Source organism: Mesoplodon densirostris, chromosome X, assembly GCF_025265405.1.
Source record: "Mesoplodon densirostris isolate mMesDen1 chromosome X, mMesDen1 primary haplotype, whole genome shotgun sequence".
NCBI lineage: Eukaryota > Metazoa > Chordata > Mammalia > Artiodactyla > Ziphiidae > Mesoplodon > Mesoplodon densirostris.
The window spans coordinates 93,330,879-93,355,264 of record NC_082681.1 but is presented as its reverse complement, the minus strand read 5'-3'; the positions used below and the strand labels follow the sequence as shown (position 1 = coordinate 93,355,264).

The following is a 24,386-nucleotide window of genomic DNA, read 5'->3' as shown; positions in this document are numbered from 1 at the left end:
TACAGCTTGGCTGGCTACAGTGGACTATTCTTGTGGCGGTGGGGAAGATAGGTTGTAAGAGAGCTTCCTGAAACAAAAGTTAGCTTCTTGCTCAAGGGACCACCAGTTATGAAGCCATGTTAATGAAGCAGAAGCTGGCAACGAAATCAAGAGAGATGTAATATATTCTCCACCCCAACCCCACAAACTGGTGTCTTTCCTGGCAGTGCTGGAGGAGAAGGGGCAAGACATTTACATCACTTCCGACAGATAGGCCTCAGGCCCCCCTTAGAGAGACTGCAAGCCAGCATCTCACCAGAAGTCAGTGGTCTACAATTACTCACATTAGGACAGCAGTTTTCACCCCCAAATCCCAAAGGGCTTTACAGCACTGTGGGTAAGGGAAAGTTCCAGAGACATGACTGTATGTCTCAATTCTATTAAGCATTCATTGTGTGGTTGAGACACACTCTTGAAATATTTCCATTTCGCAGTAAGAGAATGGAAATAGTATTTGCTCTTTCCCTCCAACTCAAGGATATTGGAAATGTGAATAACATTCAGGATGTATGTAGTAAGACCAGGAAAGTGCCTTGCATCAGCTTCAGGTCTGGACCCTGGAGTAGTTTAGAGGATTACAAACAGAAGAGTTCCATCTACCAGCATTCTCTATGTTAAGAAACAAGCATGTATTGAGTGTCTACTATGTTCTGGGTTCTGAGCTGGGCTATGGGACTACATGACAGAGTCACTGTCTCTGCCTGCAAGAAATTTCCAATATAGTTAGAGAGACAGGTGTATCAATCCAGACATGGAATATGAGGACTTCAGTGTTATTGCCATCTGTGGGGAGAACTTGTGAGAGATGAGGCCAGAAAGGTGATCTGGGATGAGATGAACCATGAATGCAGAGATAATCCTCAAAATATTTAAAAACCAGAACATCAGGAGCACTGACCAAGCAGAACAGATGCAGATCAACACACAAAACAGTGTCCTCCAGGCTCCCTGCTGTGCTGGGCACTATCCCTTTAGTTTCTGGGTCTTGCAGAGGTTAAAAGTGGGTCCAGGAGTGGGGAACAGGGCAGAAGGAGGGGTCTTGAGAGGACAAAGAGGAGCAGCTGGTATTAAAATATTCCACAATTTCAACAAGAGGTGTGACTATATCTGTGCCCTGCTTCAATGTCATGTGAAGGAACATGTATGTTACCTTGTGGGCAACCAGGAGCCCAGGAATTCCATGTGGGTTGGAAAGGGCACTTTAGCAGCAGTATGGAGGCTGGACTGAATTGGGGCAGCACGCAGCCAGGGAGACAAGTAGAAACGCTTTGCAATACACCAAGGAAGATAGATAGCAGGGCTTACTGCAGTGGCAACAGGTCATGTATTTCTGTAAGCATGCTCAAAGACGTTTGCACAAATCCCCATCTCTATATACCACCTTTGTTCCTAAGAGTTCTCCAGTCTCTTTGCTGTCATGCCTCCAATATCCTAGCCCAGTGCAAGCTTATACATACAAACACATATATACACAAATACATACACGTGTACACTTGTGTGACAGGTCCTGTTTAAGTATACACACTCAACCAGTGGCTGGCAGGCTATAATTATGGCAAGTAAGAGGCCTGCCAAGAAAACTTCATTTAAATACTGAGGTCATCCTATTCCCAGCTGCAGGAGAGTGGCTGCAGTATAAACATCTACCTTCATGATACCAACCTATGTTATGGATCGTCCTCTCTAATTTTCCAAGCCTAGTAACACAATTATCTCATTTGTTTTCTTAACAATGGTCCTGGGAGGTGGGTAGGACTGCTATTATTTAGTTCCAATGTATAGATAGGGAAACTGAGGTTTGGAAAGAAGGTCATGCGTGATGGGTCAGTGGTACCACTTGTTTCTGTTTTGTTCTTCTGCCTCTGTCTCCTGTTTCTCTCAACCTTCCATGTGGAGGCTTCCTTCAGAATAATTCCTGATCATTCTTGTTCTCACGTCCTGCAAACAAATACTAATTCTAATGCACATTGCTAAGAGAGTACTGTGAATGACTCAGAGTCTCCAACCCTATCCTCCACGGCCCTGCTCAAGTCTTACCATCCCCTCCAGGAAATCTGCTCTGGGACACCAGTTCAGTAACCTCAACCCCTTCTCCTTTAATATTTAGTTTGTATTATTGCCTTAGTGCTTTCTTTATTCTCTCCTATTGTGTTCTGATTTCTCCATCTGTGACTTCTGGTTCCCTGGCTTCTTTTTTTTCTCCCTGTCTAGCACAAGGCTTGGCACACAAGGGAACACTTAATAAAGCATTGTTAATGAATAGCTGGATCCAATAGAGCCTTACACTGGCATTGTAATGCCTGAAATTCCCAGTTCACAACAAAGCACTCTGAATATGTGTGTGTGTGTGTGTGTGTGTGTGTGTATCCATGCACCACTCATCCAGTGACCCTGAGGATAACTAAATCAATGCCTTCAAAGTGCAGCATCAGCACATAGTTATTGTACATTCCAGTAGGAATTGAAGCAAGGCAACTTTTTTCCCTCTAATTTTTTAAAAAATAAATATTGCTCTGGTTCCAAGTGGTATATTTTTGACATCTTGTGTACATTTCTGAAATAGAGTCCAGATGAGAAATGAGCTCGTGTATGTCCATCTCAACCGGAGAACAGTAGATTCCTATTCATGGACAATTTCATTTCTGAAATCCCAATTGCGGAAAAAAGCCTAGGGAGCAGGTTGCAGGAAAGAACGAGGCCAACGTGGAGTGACTGCTTGATAATCCCTTTGAGGCTTGAGGACAAGAGCAGGGCATGAGGAAGAGAAGAAAGAGGCACTAAAATGTTACCCTCCCCTCTCATACCTGCCCATTTAGATTTCTAAGGGACATGAATGGGAAGGCAGCTGATGGCTGCTCCCAAGAGGGCAGGATACTTGCAAAACACCCTTTAGATATGAGGGTGGCCAAAGGCAGGTGAACCTCAAGAAGACAACTAGGTAAAGCAGGTCCCAGAGAACATCACCCACTAGTTTGCCTGGAGGGAAATGCCTCCATAGAGTCCCAACTGAGGATGAAGGAATAATTTTTCTATCTCTTTTATAATGTGTAACATTGCCCAAGTACCTACCATGTATCAGGTACTGTGCTTGGAACTTATAAACATCAACTACTTTGTACTGTTGGGATTCACATTCCGATTTTACAGGTATGGAAACTGAAGCTCAGAGAGAAATTAAGTCATTTACCTGTCATCACACAGTCTGGCTGACTGCATATTCTGGGTTCTTTCCATTGCACCACTCTGCCTTCCTCAGGTATATTCAGTGAGCTCTGGCAACAAGAAAAAAGCTGAAAACCACTCCCAGTGAGCACTTGGTCTTAAATGATGAGTGAGACATCGTCTAATGGAGAAAAAGAGGAAAACGGTATTCATTCCTGGCTGAAGGAATAGCAGATGCAAAGGGGCTGATGAAGGAAAGAAAAAAGCACATTCGGGAAAATGGTAAATAGTTTTGTGGGGTTACTTGAGAGTGAGTACAGGTGATGAAACATGAGGCTAGAGCAGTTGAGGCCAGTTTATAAGGGGTCTCATCTATCATGTTAAGGAATGTGGTTTTCTCTCGCAGGAGATGAAAAATACTAGAAGAGAGGGAGTAGAGATCATACCTCTGTTTTAGAAAGAGCACCAAGGCAGCCATGTGGGCAGACAGTTTGGAAGAGGCACTGACTGGCTGCAGGGAGACCAAGTCGGGAATGTGTGGTAACAGTCAAGGCGAGAGTCAGGGTGGTGAAACAAATGGAGGCCCAGCTTATAAAATGCTGCCTCCAGAAGAGTCATTGCAAGTCAGCCTCAGTCTAACTTCAAAGCTTGGATTCCAGGCTTCGCAGCATCTACCCCCACAGCTCTTAAACACTGCGTGTGTTGCTTTGGCCTCAAAACTAGTAACAAGTCTTGTTTTGTCCTTTGGGGCCTTGCCATTTGTCTCCATCTTCTAAGCTGGCGGCTTTGTAGCTCCCCTGAGCCTAGCCTAGCCCAGCAGTCTGGGGAGGGAGGAGAGAAGTCAGGTAGGCTCCAAGCAGAAAGGGCCCTGATGAACACATGTTTCACGTTCCCCACATTGCATGGCAATTCAAAACCAAACCCTATGGGATTGTTTTCTTAAAGATTTGGGATGGGTTTGGGGCTTCTTCTCTTTCCTTCTTTTTCTTCTTTTTTTATTATGTGTGTTTCTGGACTGCAACTATTTCCTCTGTCCTTGAGTTAAGTAATAGCAGAGGGTGAGAGAAAATGAAATTTTGCAGCAATGCAGAAAAGATGTTTCTGGAAAAGTCCAGAGGAGGGAAGGAAATCCAGTGTGGGGGCTCACAGCAATGTTCAGAGAAGGCCAGAGAATGTGGCTGTGGAGGGGTGGCAGTGGGGTTTCAGCTAGGGCAAGTGTATAGAAGTCAGGCAAAAGCCTACCTAAGGGACATGGCCCCTGACATGCAGGCTAGTTGAAGCTCTTGGCTCCTCTGCAATCAGCACTCAGATTGATTTTGCTCTGGTCATCAGCAGCTGTATAGCACCAGCACAGCCCGCAAGGTGTGGGCTCTCCCTGTTAACCATGGAAATTAGAGCACTAAAATGAACCAAAAGCACTTTACAGGTAAAGGCAGCCAACAATGCACTCCTCAGAAGCCCATGCTCCCCAAGAACTGGAGGATCTTACAAAAACCTCCCAGGCTTCCCTCTATATATAACTGTACAATTCTGAAATGGAGCCTAGATGAGAAGCCAGGTCATGTGTATGTCTCTCCCAGTCTCAGAACAGTAGATTCCTACTCATGGACAACTATATTCTTGAAATTCCAATTGTATAAAAAAGACTAGTGGAAAATAGATAACTAACAAGGACCTACTGTATAGCACTGAGGACTATACTCAGTATTTTGTAATAACCTATAAGGGAAAAGAATCTGAAAAAGAATATATATACATATACATAGAATATATATATACACATATATATACATATATGTATATATATATACATATATATATATATATGAATCACTTTGCTGTACACCTGAAACTAACACAACATTGTAAATCAACTATACTTCAATATAAAAAAAGACTAGTGGAACAGATTTTATTTTATTTTCCATCTCACTCCCTTTCTATCATTTCCCTTAAGATATAATGAGAAAGTACAGCTGAAGTCTTCAGACAATGTGTAGCATTTAGGGGAACAATTATTTATAATTTTTAATGAATAGCTTTGTTGAGATACAATTTATATACCATAAAATTATCATACCATAAAATCCATCCATTTTAAGTATATTTCAAAGGTTTTTAGTACATTTATAGAGTTATGCAACCATCACCACCACATCTAATTTTAGAACATGTTCATACCCCCAAGAAAGAAACTGAGCTCATATTCAGTCAGTCCATGTTCCTACCCACGGTCCTAGGCAACCACTAATCACTTTGTGTCTCTATAGACTTGCCTTTCTTATAAATGGAATGATAAAATGTATGGTCTTTTGTGCCTGGTTTCTTTCACTTAGCATGTTTTTGAAGTTCCATCCATATTGTGGCATGTATCAGTGCTATCAATTCTTTTTATTGCCAAATAGTATGCCATTATATGGATGTATAATAGTTTGTTTATCCAGTCACCATTAATGGACATTTGGGGCATTTCTGCATTTTGACTATGAGGAATGATGCTGCTAAGAATATTCATGTACAGGTTTTTGTGTAGACAGATGTTTCCATTTCTTTTGGGTAGATATCTAAGAGTAGAATTGCTGGATCATATGGTAATTGACCATAGATGTATGATTTTATTGCTGGACACTCAATTCTATTCCATTTATCTATATATGTCTTTCCTTATGCCAGTACCACATTGTCTTCATTACTGTAGCTTTGTACTAAGTTTGAATTTAAGAGGTGTGAGTCCTCCAACTTTGTTCTTCTTTTTCAAGATTATTTTGGCTAGACAGGGTACGTGCAATTCAATATGTATTTTGGAATTAACATTAAATGGATATGAATGCATGAATGAATATTCAGCTTGTCAATTTCTGCAATATCTGCAAATCAATCAATATGAAACACCTCATTAACAAATTGAAGAGTAAAAATCATATGATCATCTCAGTAAATGCAGAACATTCTTTTGACAAAATCCAACATCCATTGATGATAAAAACTCTCAAGAAAGTAGGTATAGAAGAAACATACCTCAACATACTAAAGGTCATATATGACAAGCCCACAGCTAACATCATACTCGATGGTGAAAAGGTGAAAGCACTTCCTCTAAGATCAGGAACAAGATAAGGATGCCCACGCTTGCTGCTTTTATTCAATATAGTATTGGAAGTTATAGCCATAGCAATCAGACAAGAAAAAGTAATAAAAAGGATCCAAATTGGAAAGGAAGAAGTAAAATTGTCACTGTTTGCAGATGACATGATACTATACATAGAAAATTGTAAAGATACCACCAAAAAACGACTAGAACTCATTAATGAATTGGGTAAAGTTGCAGGATAAAAAATTAATACCCAGGACTCTGCTGCTTTTCTATACACTAACATAAACTAGCAGAAATAGAAATTAAGAAAACAACCCCATTCATAATTGCATCCAGAAGAATAAAATACCTAGGAGTAAATCCAACTAAGGAGGTAAAAGACCTATATTCAGAAAATGACAAGGCACTGAGGAAAGAGATTTAAGATGACACAAATACATGGAAAGATATACCATGCTCATGGATTGGAAGAATTAGTATTGTTCAAATGACCATACTACCCAAGGCAATCTACAGACTCAATGCATTCCCTATCAAAATACCAATGGCATTTCTCACAGACCTAGAACAAGTAATTCTAAACTTTGTACGTAAACACAAAAGACCCCTAATAGCCAAAACAATCTTAAGAAAGAAGAAGCAAACAGGAGGTATCACACTCCCTGATTTCAAACTATATTACAGAGCTACAGTAATCAAAACAGTATGGTACTGGCACAAAAACAAAGAGATAGATCACTGGAACTGAATAGAGCCCAGAAATGAACCCACACTTAAATGGGCAATTAAGTTATGACAAAGGAGACAAGAACATACAGTAGGAAAAAGTCTCTTTGATAAATGATGTTGTGAAAACTGGACAGCTATATGCAAAAGAATGAAAATGGGGCACTTTTTTACAAAATACAAAAATAAACTGAAAGTGGATTAAAGACTTAAATTTAAGACCTGAAACCACAAAAGTTGTAGAAGAAATCATACACTTATGCTCTTTGTTATCAGTCTCAGAAATATTTTTTTTTGGATCTGTCTCTTCAGGCAAAGGCAACAAAGCAAACATAAACAAATGGACCTATATCAAACTAAAAAGCTTTTGTACAGTGAAGGAAACCACCAACAACACAAATAGGCAGTGTACTGAATGGGAGGAGATATTTATAAATGAAATATCCCAAAAGGGGTTAATATTCAAAATATATAAAGAACTCACACAACCCAATTTAAAAAAAGCTGATTAAAACATGAGCAGGGGATCTGAATAGACATTTTTCCAAGGATGACATATGGCCAACAGGCACATGAAAGATGCTTAACATAACCAATCAAATCAAAATGCAAATCAAAACCACAATGAGATATTACCTCACACCTGTCAAAATGGCTATTATCAAAAAGGAAAGAAAAAAGAAGTGCTGGAGGAGATGTGGAGAAAAGGGAACACTTGTGCACTGTTGGTATGAATGTAAATTTGTTTGGCCACTATGAAAAACAGTATGGAGGTTCCTCAAAATATTAAAAATAAAACTATCATATGATCCAGCCATTCCACTTGTGGGTATTTATTCAAAGAAATTAGAGACACTAATTCGAAAAGATATGTGCACCCCACCCCATGTTCACTGCAGCATCATTTACAATAGCCAAGATATTGTAAGTGTCCATTGATAGATTAATGGATAAAGAAGATGCTTTTGCAAATATTTTCCCCCAGTCTGGTGGCTTGTCTTCTCATTCTCTTGACAATGTCTTTTGCATAGCAGAAGTTTCTAATTTTGAATGAAGCCCAGCTTATAAATTATTTCTTTGATGGATCATGCCTTTGGTGTTTTATCTAAAAATTCTTCACCTCACCCAAAGTCATTTAGGTTTTCTTCTATATTGTCTTCTAGGAGTTTTATAGTTTTACATTCCACATTAAGTCTATGATCCATTTTGAGTTAATTTTTGTGAAGGGTATAAAGTCTGTCTTGAATTTTTTTTGCATGTGGATGTACAGTTGTTCCAACACCATTTGTTGAAAGGACTATCTTTGCTCCATTGTATTGCCTTTGCTCCTTTGTCAAGAAACAGTGAGCTACAATATCAAAAAAACAAAAAAAGCAATCCAAAAATGGGCAGAATACCTAAATAGACATTTCTCCAAAGAAGATATAGATTGCCAACAAACACATGAAAGAATACTCAACATCATTAATCATTAGAGAAATATAAATCAAAACTACAATGAGATATCATCTCACACCGGTCAGAATGGCCATGATCAAAAAATCTACAAACAATAAATACTGGAGAGGGTTTGGGGAAAAGGGAACCCTCTTGCACTGTTGGTGGGAATGTAAATTGATACAGCCACTATGGAGAACAGTATGGAGCTTCCTTAAAAAACTAAAAATAGAACTACCATATGACCCAGAAATCCCACTACTGGGCATATACCCTGAGAAAACAATAATTCAAAAAGAGTCACGTACCAAAATGTTCATTGCAGCTCTATTTACAATAGGCAGGACATGGAAGCAACCTAAGTGTCCATCAACAGATGAATGGATAAAGAAGATGTGGCACATTTGTAGTGAGGTGGAGGGACCTAGAGTCTGTCATACAGAGTGAAGTAAGTCAGAAAGAAAAACAAATACCATACGCTAACACATATATATGGAACCTAAAAAAAAAAAAAAAAAAGAACCTAGGGGCAAGATGGGAATAAAGACACAGACGTACTAGAGAATGGACTTGAGGATATGGGGAGGGGGAAGGGTAAACTGGGACAAAGTGAGAGAGTGGCATGGACATATATACACTACCAAATGTAAAATAGATAGCTAGTGGAAAGCAGCCGCATAGCACAGGGAGATCAGCTCGGTGCTTTGTGACCACCTAGAGAGGTGGGATAGGGAGGGTTGGAGGGAGACACAAGAGGGAGGATATATGGGGGTATATGTGTATGTATAACTGATTCACTTTGTTATAAAGCAGAAACTAACACACCATTGTAAAGCAACTGTACTCCAATAAAGATTTAAAAAAAAAAAAAAAGAATCAGTGAGCTATATTTATGTGGGCCTATTTCTGGGCTCTCCATTCTGCTCCATTGATCTATTTTTTTCTATTCTTTTGCAAATACCACACTTTCTTGATTACTGTGGCTTTATAGTAAATCTTAACAGGCTTCCCTGGTGGCACAGTGGGTGGGAATCTGCCTGCCGATGCAGGTGACACGGGTTCGATCCCTGGCCCGGGAAGATTCCCACATGCTGCGGAGCAACTAAGCCCGTGTGCCACGACTACTGAGACTGTACTCTAGAGCCCCTGCTCTGCAACAAGAAAAGCCACGACGATGAGAAGCCCGCGCACCACTCACTGCAACTAGAGAAAGCCCACACACAGAACAAAGACCCAACACAGCCAAAATTTTTTAAAAAACAAATAAATAAATAAATTTATTTTTAAAAAAATCTTAATGTCAAGTAGTGTCACTCCTCCAACTTTGTTCTCCTTCAATACTGCGTTGGTTATTCTGGGTCTACTGCCTCTCCAAACCAACTTTAGAATTAGTTCGTTGATATCCACTAAATAATTTGGTGGGATTTTGATTGGGATTGCATTGAATTTATATATCAATTTGAGAAGAAATGACTCGACAATACTGAGTCTTTCTATCCATTAACATGGAATATCTATCCATTTATTTAGTTCTTTTTTAATACCATCAGACTTTTTGTAGTTTTCCTCATATAGTTGTACATATTTTGTTTGATTTATACCTAAGTATTTCATTTTGGGGGGTGCTAGTGTAAATGGTACTATGTTTTTAATTTCAAGTTTCACTTGTTCATTGCTGATATATAGGAAAGTGATTTACTTTTCTATATTAACCTTGTATCCTGCAACCTTGCTGTAACTGCTTATTCGTTCCAAGTTTTTTGTGTCCATTCTTTCAGATTTTTGATATATATCGTCATGTTACCTACAAGCAGTTTTCTTTATTCCATCCCAAACTGTATACCTTTCATTATTTTACTGCATTATATAGTACTTCCGGTACAATGTTGAAAAGGAGTGGTGAAAGGGAACATCTTTTCCTTGTTTCTGATCTTAATGAGAAAGCTTATCATCATTAAGTATGATGTTAGTGCTATTGCTTTTAAAATAAACTTTTATGTTAGAATAGTTTTAGATATACAAATTGCAAAGATAGTACAGAGATTTCCCATACATCCCATACACAATGTCCCCTATTATTAATGTATGACATTAATATGGTACATTTGTAATAACTAGTTAACCAATATTGGTACATTATTAGTAACTAAAGTCCATACTATTCAAAATTTCATTAGTTTTTACCTAATGTCCTTTTTCTGTTCCAGGATGCCATCCAGGATACAACATTACATTTAGTTGGTACATCTCTTTAGGCTCTTCTTTCCTTTGACAGTTTTTCATACTCTCCTTGTTTCTGACAACCTTGACATTTTTGAGGAGTACTGGTTAGGTATTTTGTAGAATGTTCCTCCATTGGTATTTGTCTGATGTTTTTCTCACGATTAGACTGGGGCTATGGGTTTTTGAGGGGAAGATCACAAAAGTGCAATGCCCTTTTCATCACATCATATCAAGGGGCATACTATCAACATGACTTAATACTGTTGATGTTAACCTTTATCACCTGGCTGAGGTAGTGTTTGTCAGCTTTCTTCACTATATATTACTCTTTTTTCCTTTTCCATACTGTACTCTTTCAAGGAAGTCACTATACACAGGCCTGACTTAAAGAGTGGAGAGTTATATTCCATGTACCTGAGAGAAGAGTATCAACATAAATTATTTGGGATTCTTCTGCATGAAAGAGTTGTCTATTCTCCCCATTTATATATTTATTCAATCATTTATTTATACCCATATAGACTCATGGATATTTATTTTATATCTTGGGATATAGTCCATTACTAATTTATTGGGATTTTTTCTGCTCAAGCTGTTTCAGCTTTGGCCATTAGGACCTCTTTCAGTTGACTTCAGTGTCCCTTTCACATACCCCCTTCAGTGTGTGTGTGTGTGTGTGTGGTTTTTGTTTTGTTTTGAGCACTTCCATACTTTCTGGCACTACAAGATTCTCCAGGCTCATCCTGTATATTTTTTAGCCCAGTCCTAGAATCAGCCATTCCTCCAAAGATCCCTGGTTCCTTTTATTGGAGAATGGTACTAAAATCTAAAATCTTGGTGCTAAGTATGCTCATTGCTGTTTCAGTATGCTATTGTTTTTTAAATAAACTAAGGAAATATGGAGAAGAAATATGTAATTATACTGTCTTTTAGAGTTACTACATAATTACTTTATAAGCACTCTTTTTTTTTCTGTATGGATTCAAATTACTGTCCATTATTGCTTTTTTTTCAGCCTGAAGGATTTCTTTTACTTTTTCTTGTAAGGCAGGTCTGCTAGCAACAAATTCTCCTCATGTTTAGTTTTCTGGGAACATCTTTATTTAATCTACAAATTTAAAGTTAGTTTTTCCAGATATAACATTATTGGTTGATTTTTTTCATGCTGAATATGTCATCCCCCCATCCCATGATAGCTATTGTTTCTGATGAGAAGTCAACTGTCAAACTTACTGGGGTTCCTTTCTGTGATGGGTCTTTTTTCACTTGCTACTTTCAAGATTTTCCTCTTTGGCTTTGAATTTCAACATCTTGACTATGATATCTCTAGGTGTGGATCTGTTTAGTTTATCCTACTTGGAGTTCGTGAACTTCTTGGATGTTTAGATAAATGTCTTTCATCATATTTGGAAACTTTTAAGCCATCCTTTCTATGAATAATTTTTCTGCCCCTTCTCTCCTCTCCTTCTGGTACTCCCATTACACATATGTTGGTGTGCTTGTATTCTACATATGTCTGTTCAATTTTTTTATTCTTTTTATTTTCTTCAGAATGTATACTTTCTATTGATTTGTTTTCCAGTTCACTAATTCTCTCTTCTGCCATGTAAAATATATTGTTGATCCTCTTTTATGAATTTTTCATTTAGTTTATTGTACTTTTACAATCCAGAATTTCCATGTGGTTCTTTTCTTAAATGTGTTCTATCTTTTCATTGATATTCTTTATTTGATTAGTCATTGCCATTATATATCCTTTAGATCATAAAACATGCTTTCCCTTACTTCTTTGAATATATTTATAATAGCAACTTTGAAGTACTTATCTGACAAATATAACATCTGGGCTCCATCAAAAGTAATTTCTATTACCTGACTTATTTCCTTTCCATGGTTACGCTTTCCTGGGTTATTTTTTGGGGGGTGGGAAGGCTCATAATTTTTATTGCAAACTAGATATTTTAAATAATAGAGCTAAAATTAGAGCTACCATATGACCCTGCAATCCCACTGCTAGGCATATATCTGGAGAACAACATGGTCTGAAAGGATACATGTACCCCAATGTTCGTTGCAGCACTGTCTACAATACTCAAGACATGGAAGCAACCTAAATGTCCATCAACAGAGGAATGGATAAAGATGATGTGGTATATATATATATATATATATATTGGAATATTACTCAGCCATTAAAAAGAATGAAATAACGCCATTTGAAGCAACATGGATGGACCTAGAGATTATCATACTGAGTGAAGTAAGTCAGACAGAGAAAAAGAAATATTGTATGATATCCCTTATATGCGGAATCTAAAAAGAAATGATACAGATGAACTTACAAAACAGAAACAGACTCACAGACTTAGAGAACAAACTTATGGTTACCAGGGGGGCAGGATGGGGGGAAGGGATAATCAGGGAGTTTTGGATTGACAGGTACACACCACTATATTTAAAATGGATAACCAACAAGGACCTACTGTATAGCACAGGGAACTGTGCTCAATGTTATGTGGCAGCCTGGATGGGAGGGGAGTTTGGGGGAGAATGGATACATGTATATGTATGGCTGAGTCCCTTTGTTGTGTACCTGAAACTATCACAACATTGTTAATTGGCTATACTCCGATATAAAATAAAAAGTTAAAAAATAAATAAATAATACATTGCAGTAACCTTGGATTCTGCTTACCTCCCCTTCTTGGGTCTTATTTCTGTTTCTATTTTGTCTTGTTTTTATCTATTTGTTTAATCACTTGCCTGGACTAATTCTCGCTGAAGTCTATTTTCTCTGCAGTGTGCAACCTCTGACATCATGCTCATTTTTCCCTTTGTTTTATTTTTAAACCTGGCTTTCTGGGAGTCACCTCTGGTTCAGCATAATTAGTTTTAGCCTGTGATCAAGTGGTCAAAGGTTTTTCTTAGGCACCCAGATCCAGTAAAGCTTCTACCCTTTGCCAATGTATTTTGTATGGCTTGTGGAATGCCTTCATAGTTCAGGGAGGTTTTGATTCTACCCTGCATTCAAACAGAATTCAGCAGTTCACAAATAACATTTCTGGTTGCCCCTGCATGGGTTGCTCCTACCTACAGCATGTGTACAGCCCAAACTAGGGATAAGTTTGATCTTAGCAGGGCCCATTTTGATGGTTTCTTTCCCTAGGTCTCTCTGCAAAATGTCTGGCTGGTCTGCTCTTTTCTGTCTGCTACTAATATATAATTGCTCTTCTAATTTTCACTACTATGATCTCTATGGTTTTCAACAACACCTTTAGGCATGAGTTCCTTCATGCTCTGTTCTAAAGAAAGTCAGCCTCCATAGGCTGTGCAACTATGCTGGAGCTAGGTGAGGAAAGTGTGATATGGCAGCCTGTTTTTTCTGGAGTGACACCTCTGCCCTGTGAGCCCCTGAAGTCCTTGTCTGACAAGTACAACATCTGGGTCCTGGCCCTGGACCTGGGAGGGAGAAAACAGGAGTTGCCAGTCTTCTCCAACTGCCTCTCATAGTTTGCTGTACCTGCCGAGGAAACAGACTTCATCTTAAGAGTGGGAGCTGGGCCGGGGATGAGAGCCCTCCATCTTCTTGGCCATTTTCGCCCAGAATAAATCTTCCACAACATAAAACTAGAGGGCAGAATTAGAGTCACTAGCAACCTGCCCATCCTGGAGTGAAACTATACCCTATAACCAGGAGTTAGTGAAGAAGAGAGCCCTTGTGCTTTCTGTTTGTTTGTTTGCCTTTTGGCTGTGCCCACCTAGAATAAATTTTCCACAATATAAAGCTAGGAGGAGAAGTAGGAGCAAGTCCTGGATCAAATGCCACATATGACAATTGTTCTTACCAAGATTCCATAAATGTTCTTAAATAAATGCTTCTCAATGTGTTGCATGCCCTTAAACCAATTTCCTGACACTTTAAACAGTTGTTTCTGATAAAAATTTTACCAGTTTAATGGTTATTTCACTAGTGAGGGTGTCTGCTGAGCTTCTCACACAGCCGTTCCAGAAGTTGGTCTGTCACAATTATTTATCTTAATTCAAGAACATACTTAGAGAGCACTTACTACATGCCAGGTGTTATAGTCACTGGGTTTAAGTAAGAGCTTTATTAAGGTACAATTGAAATACATTAAATTGCACATGTTTAAAGTATATTATTTGATGAGCTTTGACATATGTATGTACCATCACCATAATCAAGATGGTGAACATATGTCAAAGCTCATTAACACCAAAAGTTTCTTTCTGCCCTTTGAACTGCCACCCACCCTTCCGTGGCCCCCTCCACAGGCTTGATCATCTTTCTGTCACTATAGATTAATTTTTGTGCTTATTTTTAATTTATAAAGCTGGTTGGTGGCAAAGTTTATCCTTTACTAAGTAATCCACCTCAGCCAGATTGCTCTTTTCTTGTGAGCAGAATATTTTAGGGATTTTCTTTTTGTCTCTAGGGCAAGATTCCTCAACAGGAAACAAAGATTCCAGTAACCTCCCTCCTCCCTAAAGGGAGCTTTGGTGACTGGCTCACCAGATTCATGAATATACGTTTATAGAACGCCAAAATGGCAGCAGCATTTGACTCCTGCTTGGGTTGATAAATCCAAGTACTTGTATTTAAAGAATTGTGGGCAAGAGAACAAGCAATACATTACTCCCCAGGGTTCTTCTCAGTGTTTTTGCCCACATGCCGCCAAGGGCTATTAAACAACCCAGTGTATTCCCATTGCCCTTCAGGTGAATGATTATAAACTTCTAGCAAACTCTGAAGGACTCAGGGTGGCTTAGTTTCTACGTGAACCCAGGAATTGAATCCCCAAATCATGTACATGATATTACTCCTTTCACTCTCCAATAGGGAAATGATACTGCAACTCCAAGGGGCTTAACTGCTATTAACTGGAATTGATCCTAAGAGCAATGATTTATTGCTTGCCTACCATATGCCAAGCACTGTGCTAAGTGGTACAGAATTGTTAACCTCATTTATAATACTCACAATAAATACTTGGTATAATTCTTCCCCATTTTATACAAGATAAAGCTGAGGTAAGGTGAGGTCAAAGGACCTGCCCTAGATCATACAGCTAGTGAATGGCTGAGATGGAATTCAAGCTCAGATCTGACACCAAGACTACCCTCTCTTCACTCTACTATAATGTCTGATTGCCAGGCTTAGGGATTTCCCTCCACACCCCAAAATCCTCTCATAGAAGATAATTCTAACAATGTGACCTTTCACTAGTGTGGCACTAAGAACCATTTGGGTCCCTGTATTTTTATTGCTCTTATGCAAACCTACATCATCCTGTCAGAGGAATTAAAATACCAATTCATATACATGTTCCTTCTCAGAAAGAACACAGGAATCATATTATCCAGAAGACCTGTGAATGAAATTCATATTCAGGCTGTGATTTTTACTGTTTACCTGACAATGAACAACAGAAATTGGATTATATTCCAAACATCAATGATTAGCACCTTGGGATCTTATAAAACTTAAAAAAAAAGTCTCACCAATAGCTATCCATGCAGTATAGAACTCTAATTCAGTTGTGCTGTGTCAGAAATTGGCAAAGATATCTACTGCAATATTTTTACAAGAACTACTTTCTCAAAACTGAGTCTAGTCCACCAGTTTATGTTATATCTCATATAAGACTGCCATTCTTTAAAGGGCTAAAAAGAAAGTGAATGGAACAGAGCTACTTGGCTCAAACCAGAAATGAGAAATGCAAGTTCAAAGCAGTTACTGACTCTCCTCAGTAGAGGGCAGTGGTAGGCAGGACCAACTGGCAGGAAGAGAGGGACATTAACTTCTATTGTGTACCCACTAAGTGCTCAGGCACAGTGCTTAATGTTTTATAGATAGTATCTCTTGAATCCTGACAATGACTCTATGAAGGAAGGATAATTAGCACTCAAAGAGTCCCAAAGAAGTTACATAAATTGAAAACAGATCTTGTGCCCTCCAATTCAACTAGACCATACTGTTTCAGGAGAGGTACTATTTCAAAGTCCCTTAACTGGGTACTTATACTGATTAACTAAAAGAGCAGACTCACCTAGAACATGGCAGGTCTCACATATGATGGGATCTTAAAGATCTGGACTGGCTGGAATAATGGGAAGTATTTAACAAGAATACCATGTAACAAGTTCCAAACTTTGGAGCCAGTGACAAGGTGGAAATTATCTATAGAAGTGGTTCAGAGGAACCTGATACATGGGAAACAGCTGAGGGACCTGGAGAAGATTAGACCAGGGTGCCTGGCACTAGGAAAGTGCTCAAAAATATTGAAAAAACTGAATTTAGAAAATATGTCATGAGGAATCCAACACTGTCATTAACTACCCAAAAGGCAGTTAGTTATTAAGAAGGTACAGATCATTTTTTATGGACCAGTTGGAGGCGATTTTAGTTCCTTAAAAGGAATAATCTTCTAAAAGACAGAGAAACCTCTAGAAGGGGGAGCAACTCAAAACTGGTGCGAGTTGCTTTGTGAGATTAGGTTATAAAGATGACCTTCAGGAAGGCTTTTAACTCCAGGGTGCTCAGATTTTTGAGCTGGTCAAGATTCCTAGAATGGCTTCTTTACCCTTGTCAAGTGAAAGTCTTAATGTTTTCCAAGAAGTAACCAGTTGGTTCACAACACTTAGAAGCCAAAGCATTCAGACCCAGAACAACTTTACTAAGATGTACTTGTCCACAGACCTCCTAAGAAATTAATTATAGGAGAAATTCTGAGACTGCCTCACAAGAGGGAGCCAGTGGTGTTCCATTGGAATCTGGGAATTGGACCAATTCACTTGAAGGCTACAAACGTACCTTTCGCTCAAAGAAACAAACAAAAAAGCTCAAAAAGTTTAATCATTCCATTAAACAAGAGGTCCCTGAAATACACATACACAGGGTATGACACCAAATAAAGCCTACTGATAATGGAATTCAGAAATATGCAACCCCAACCACATCTGGATAAATAATTCAGTTACTTAATCAGCATTTACCTGGTTCAGCATGCTGTATGCCAGTCTCTGTTCTGGCTAATAGAGATAACAGAGATAATAAGATACAATTCCCACCTTTGAAAAGATCACAATGTAACAGAGAGATCTCCTCATAGATGATTTACTTCCCAGTATGAACAATGCTAGAATAGTTCTGTAAAAAGGAGATGGGTATACTCTAGAAAGGGTACAACATGTGCAAAGACAAAGCGGTGGGAAAGATCTTGGTGTACTTGAAGAATATAGTTTATCAGGTATGGATTGGTTAGGGCATAGGATGTGTGAGGAAGTGGTGAATCAACTTCTTGATATTCTTGCTACGGGGAGATTCTCTCTAAAGCTAGACTTTGGGGATTAACATATACACACTACTATATATAAAATAGATAATCAACAAGGATCTACTGTATAGCACAGGGAACTCTACTCAATATCCTGTAATAAACTATATGGGAAAAGAATCTGAAAAAGAATGAGTATATGGATAAGTGAACCACTTTGCTGTACACCTGAAACTAAAACAACATTGTAAATCAACTATACTCCAGTATAAAATAAAAATTAAATTAAAAAAATAAAACTAGAGTTTCAGCAAGCTTACCAATTGCTGATACCCTGAACTGGCTTCCACTGCTGACCCCAGACTGGGCTGTGACCTTGCCACTAGAAATCTCGTTGTTAGAAGACCTCCATCATCTATCTCTTGAGGATTGTCAAAGCCACAGTGAACTGGTCTTGGACAACAGAGACACTTCTTGGGGACTTGGAGCTGGTCATAAGCCACCAACAAAAGTGGGAAGCCACCTCATTATTTTGGCCTCCTCCAGGCAACACTTCCAGGAAGGGAAGGATTATTATGGAGGTCTTTGCTAGAATCTAGGCAATGAGACTCTAATACTGAGAGACCAGAAAGGAGTGCCATATGTGCCAGCCCACCTGGCCAACATCAGCTACTAAAGGCCCATGCTTTTCCAGAGGAAAGTGTCCAAAGGGCTTCAGTCAGGAACTCTTATTGCTGCTATTACAGGCCCTTCCTAAAGGGATGAACTTCTGAATTTGTTGGTAGCTTTCTTTTTAAAATGGTTCCAAGAGGTCCTATTTCTATAGCTATATCTCTTCGGAAGCAGTCAAGTCTCTGAATTATTTCTAACTGCATTTACCTCAGTTGACTTTAAGGAGTATAAGGAAAGAAACCTTATAATGTTCATCATCATCCTTCATCACCCTCAAGCAAATGATCAGGTTGGAAAATGGTAGACAGTAGTAGTACAGTGCTGGGCATTTAATAAAAGCTCTCCAACCACAGCTTGGTTAAGATTGTTCTGAAATGGGTTACTAGAAGAGGTTGGTCATTAAGACTTGTCAAGCCATTAAGACATCATTTAATATATCACTCCATATGTCTTTCTTGCTCAATAAAAAGGGGATGAAATTTTAAGACTTGTCTTTGTTATCTTCACCCAAGGTTTCATAAAGACATACATATAGAAGAATGTATTTTTAGAAGCACTGTTAATTGAACCCATCTTTATTCATTTATAATAAGACAATTGGTTTTGTTAAGACTTATGAGGCAATGAGAGAATTCTATCATTCTAATTGAAATCATGGAGTCTATGCTAAACATAGTTCAGAATATAGATGGACCCATGTGGTACCCCTGCTTTGATTAACTGTGAAATTTTTGCTTCTAGGGTGATGTGACAGTGGGACAAAACAATATTGGAACTTTTGTCGTCAAGAAATATCAGGCATTGAATCCTCAGCTATGTCTCCTAGGGAAATAATAAAGATCTAGTATTTCTTCACCCACTGGTATAACTCAGACCTAGCCTTGCCAAAAGGGTGTTTCTCCATCACTATGGCAAAATAATGTTAGAGAAGGAGCTAATGATATTCTGCATACCAAGCAGAGCTGGGGTTCATTGTTAAATTTTGGTCCAGGTTTGTTTTTGAGATGGTTTGGGGGAGGGTGACCATAGTCATTTTCTTTAGTAACACTGGACTGTATTGTTGACAGCTCTTTGTCCAATTTTCCTACTACCCAACATGAAACTAACCAACACCATCAGGGAAATACAAAGTCTGCTCTGACCTTAGAACTGTTCCTGATCATGTCAAATACATGCTGTCTCTACTTTACATTATTAGTGTTTAATTATTGTTAACATAGAACTTTCTTTTCTCTGATTGTTTCTTGAGAATAGATGTCATGTCTCCTTAGCTAAACAGTAAGACAAGACAGCAGCATAGGGCAGTGGGAAGAATGGGCTTTGGAATAAGGCATATCCAAGTTTGAATTCCCCCTCACTAACTATAAGTCACAAAAGTCCTATAGATATCATTAGTCCCCTCATCGATAAAGTAAGGAAGATGCCATCTACCCCATAGGATGGCCTTAAGCATATGTAAAGTGCTTGGCACATTTCTGTAAGTGAAAGTTACCTCCCCCTTTTGTCTCTACAATTCCTACATCTGGGAAGATAACACAGGATGTTCTAATCAGGTGTTTAATAAATCTTGACTAAACAGAGGATAAACAATTTTATTGCATACTTTTTGTTCCCAATATTTACAAGGATTCCTTTTCCTGATCTCCCTCTAGCTTTAACCCAGGTTTAGTCACTCCTGGCTGCACATGGTTCTTCAATAGCAGACTAAGCCCTCCGGGAAATGTGGTCTGTAAGCACCTCCTATTCTGATAGAGCAGACAGGGTAAGTCTCACCCACACCTTAATCCTAAGGAATGTGCCTTTTTTCTTCTCTTTTGATGCACTGGCTTAGAGCCACATCTTCTCCCTGGGGAAAGCAGACAACAGACAATCTGTGATTGTGTCTGTTTCAGAGCAGGAAGATGGCCACCTGTCTTACTTTTCAGATGATTAACCCCATTATCCAGATTGCCTTTACAAGCAGTATGAGGGAACCCCTGATGTGGCTTAAGGCCTGCTGGGAAGGGCTCCCTGAAAAGTACTACTCTCTCATCCCTTCTTTCCTTTCTACCCCGAAAGGTTAAGAAAAGAAACCTGCCTTCTCTAAGGGCTCTCTTTTAAAACACATTGCTAAGTCACCAATCAAGGAAGATTGCCTAAAACTTAAGATAACTCTAAAGCCCTTTATGTGAGAAAATAGATTTAAAATATTGTCTTCCAAAGGAGAAAAACCGATTCCAGGTTTGACTCCTCCTTTGTGGCAGACAGCCCCTGCAATGACAGGGAGAGTCTGTCGCTAGAAATTGTCAGGTGAGCTCAGGGCCTAAATTCAGGCTACACTCATTTGTGTCACTTTCTGAGAGGACACGAACTAGGAAGATTTCTTTTACTTGATTATTCCTAGATATACTTTTGGGGCTGTAAAGTCACCTATCCATCCCTTACACAGCTGAGTTATGACAGCACAGACACAGTCCCACAGACAGCCACACGCTTTCACACAGCCACACACATGAGTGCACACGCTCACACATACAGTTACATATCCTCCAGAGTGCAGAGGTGAGACAGGGAGCCCCTGAGAGATGGACTGTCCTGGGAAAAGAGATTGAGTATGGGAAAGGGTAGAGGATAGAAAAGAGAGAGAATTCCCAGGCTAGTAGGTAGTTCTTTGTTGGTACTTCCCCTGGATCACTTGAAGGACTTGAATACCAGGGGCCTCTTCTTTGATGACTCTGATGTTCCCACCTTAAATCACTTCCTGCCTCAGTTCATGGCCACTCTCCAGAGGCCTATGACCTCCCTGCCTTGGAGAATATTTGCAGAATCAAAATGATGTCGTGCTTTAAGAGAGTTGCTCTCCCAAAAGCAGTGGAGGAGATTTTGAAGGAGCTTAAAGGACTGTTAATGTTACATGGGGTTCTAACCTCATGATGTGCAGCCCATGTGGGTAATAATTGAAAGAACAGCTTTCTGCTGAACAAATTATTATCAGGCTCATTCCCACTAATGTGCCTTTCTTCATCACCTCACAGAAAGGTATCTAATACATTCCAGTGTTCCTGAGAACAAGGCCTAGCACTGAACTGTCCTGTCTACTACCTACCCGCTAGCCACATGTGAGTACTGAGCACTTAAATGTGACTCGTCTAAACTGAGATGTGTTTGTAAGTTTATTATACACACCAGACTTCAAAGACTTAATATGAAAACAAGAATATAAAATGTCTCATTAATAACATTTTATATTGATTACATGTTGAAATGTAAACATTTTGGATATATAGGTTAAATATAGATTAAAATTTCTTCCAATTTTTAATAGAAGTATAGTTGATTTACAATGTTTCAGGTGTACAGCAAAGTGATTCAGTGAAAAAGAATATATATATTCTTTTTCAGATTTTCCATTATAGGCTATTACAAGATATTGACTATAGTTCCCTGTGCTATACAGTAGGTCCTTGTCATTTATCTATTTTATATATAGTAGTGTGTATCTGTTAATCCCAAACTCCTAATTTATCCCTCCCCCCCCTTTACCCTTTGGTAACCCTAAATTTGTTTTCTATGTCTGTGAGTCTGTTTCTGTTTTGTTAAATAAGTTCCTTTGCATCAGTTTTTTTAGATTCTACATATAAGTGATATCATATGATATTTGTCTTTCTCTGTCTTACTTCACTTAGTGTGAAATCTCTAGGTCTATCCATTATTAAAATTTATGTTGCCTCTTTTTCTTTTTTTTTTTTTTTTGGCCACACTGTGCAGCTTGTGGGATCCCAGTTCCCCAACCAGGGATAGAACCCGGGCCCTGGCAGTGAAAGCACCGAGTACAAACCACTGGACCACCAGGGAATTCCCTCGCCTATTTCTTTTTACTTTTTTAATGTGACTACTTGATCACTTACAATGGCATATACACAGATCTCATTATATTTATATTGGACAGCACCAGCCTAGAACCAGGCCTGCCACATAGTTGACATCCTATAAATGTTTGTTGAAGGAACAAAAGAACAACAACAACAAAAGGGACAAGAACTTTAACGGAAGTATCAAGGAATGGTTGGTTCAGCCCTGGGTTTAATCCAATCCGTTTCCGCCTCCTTCTGAGTCTCCAAGCCCAAGAGGGGCAAACTGTATTGCTGGGACTCCTTATGTGACCCTTTAAAGCCCCTTTAACTAGCATTAAATAGATTTAGGATTTTTGAAAGAACATTCTTGAAAGGAGAGGCTGTATTCATATGGCTCTGACTCATCTGATATAAGGTAAGCATTTTGGGGGGAGCATCTCAAGTACTGAAAGCCAAAAGAAAACCTTTGCGAGTTAGATATGATGGAGTTTGTAAAACCATTGCTTGAGATTTCATTCATCTTCTGGGACTAAATAAGATACTCTTACCCCAGGGAACTTGCTGAAGCATTTGGGAAGAGGAGAGGTAAAGTTATTTGATGTCTCTTGGTAGCTCCAAATTACTAGGCATCATAGTTATGGGAAATAGGAAGAAATGGTGTTAGAAAATGTAAGTGGTTTTTTTTGGTTTGTTTTTGTTTTTGTTTTTTGTTTTTTGTTTTTTTTTTGTGGTACGCGGGCCTCTCACTGTTGTGGCCTCTCCCGTTGCGGAGCACAGGCTGCGGATGCGCAGGCTCAGTGGCCATGGCTCACGGGCCCAGCCGCTCCGCGGCATGTGGGATCTTCCCAGACCGGGGCACGAACCCGTGTCCCCTGCATCGGCAGGCAGACTCTCAACCACTGCACCACCAGGGAAGCCCGTAAGTGTTTTTCATCACATTTCAGCAGAGCAAGATTCCCTTTCCCTTCAGAAAGTCTAAGTGTCTGGCATACAACAGAGCTTAGAACTTAATAAATGTTCCCTGAATCAATGAATGATTAGTAACACAGAAAAAGAGGCAATGTACTATATTAGAGCAAGTATAGGATTAATAGTTGGGGGAAACTGGGGTTGGTTACTGGCTCTTCTCCATACTAGGAGTACAGCCTTGTGGTGCAATCTATTTAAACTCCCCAGGCCTCCATTTCCTCATCCATAACATGGACCTAATTATCTCTTTCATAAGGCCATTATGAGGATTTAACATGTTAATGCATGAAAAACACTTATCTCTCTACCTAACATACTGCAAACACTCAATAATTAGTAGCTATTCTACCCAAAGACAATGAAGAGGACTTCCTAAAGCAATCTCATCTCATCACCAAGTAACATCATTTGTTTTTACATAATTACTAATGAGATCCTTAGCTGGCAAAAAGTGAGGAGCCTCAGTGTTGGTCTCTTAGAGATCTCTGAAAAAAAACTTGCTTTCAAGTAGTAGCCAGGTCTGGAAAAGAGCTACAGGCCTGGAGGCAAATCATCCATTCATCCATTCATCCATCCCACATATTGAGTGTCAAGCACTGTTCTAGACAACAGGGATCTAGCAATATACAAAACAGACAAAGATTCCTGTTGTTATGGAGTTTTATTTCTAATTTAAAAAAAATAGGGGACTTCCCTGGCGGTCCAGTGGTTAAGAATCCGCCTTCCAATGCAGGGGATGCGGGTTCAATCCCTGGTCAGGGAACTAAAATCCCCGATGCCACAACTAATCCTCACACCGCAACTACTAAGCCCACGTGCCTCAACTACTGAGCCCACATGCCGCAACTAAGACTCGATGCAGCCAAAAAAAAAAAAAAAGGCATAGATTTGTTTTCAGAAAATTGCTTCAATCATTTATGTTCCCTAACTTGATTT

The 24,386-nt window shown here is 39.1% G+C and overlaps 1 protein-coding gene across 5 annotated transcripts in view; it reads right to left on the bottom strand.

Moving 5' to 3' along the window:
• The window catches only part of SHROOM4 (shroom family member 4), a 214,901-nt gene that overhangs the window by 135,259 nt on the left and 55,256 nt on the right, over window positions 1–24,386 (bottom strand). The window contains exons 2-3 of one of the 5 annotated variants that reach the window (XM_060087195.1): window positions 4,444–4,576; window positions 3,227–3,311 (exon numbers count right to left, since the gene is read on the bottom strand). The exons of 3 other annotated variants lie outside the window; for them this stretch is intronic. The gene's annotated coding sequence lies outside the window, so the exon portion shown is untranslated. The remainder of the gene's footprint in view (window positions 1–3,226; window positions 3,312–4,443; window positions 4,577–24,386) is intronic. One more of the 5 variants, XM_060087196.1, reaches the window with a different exon arrangement.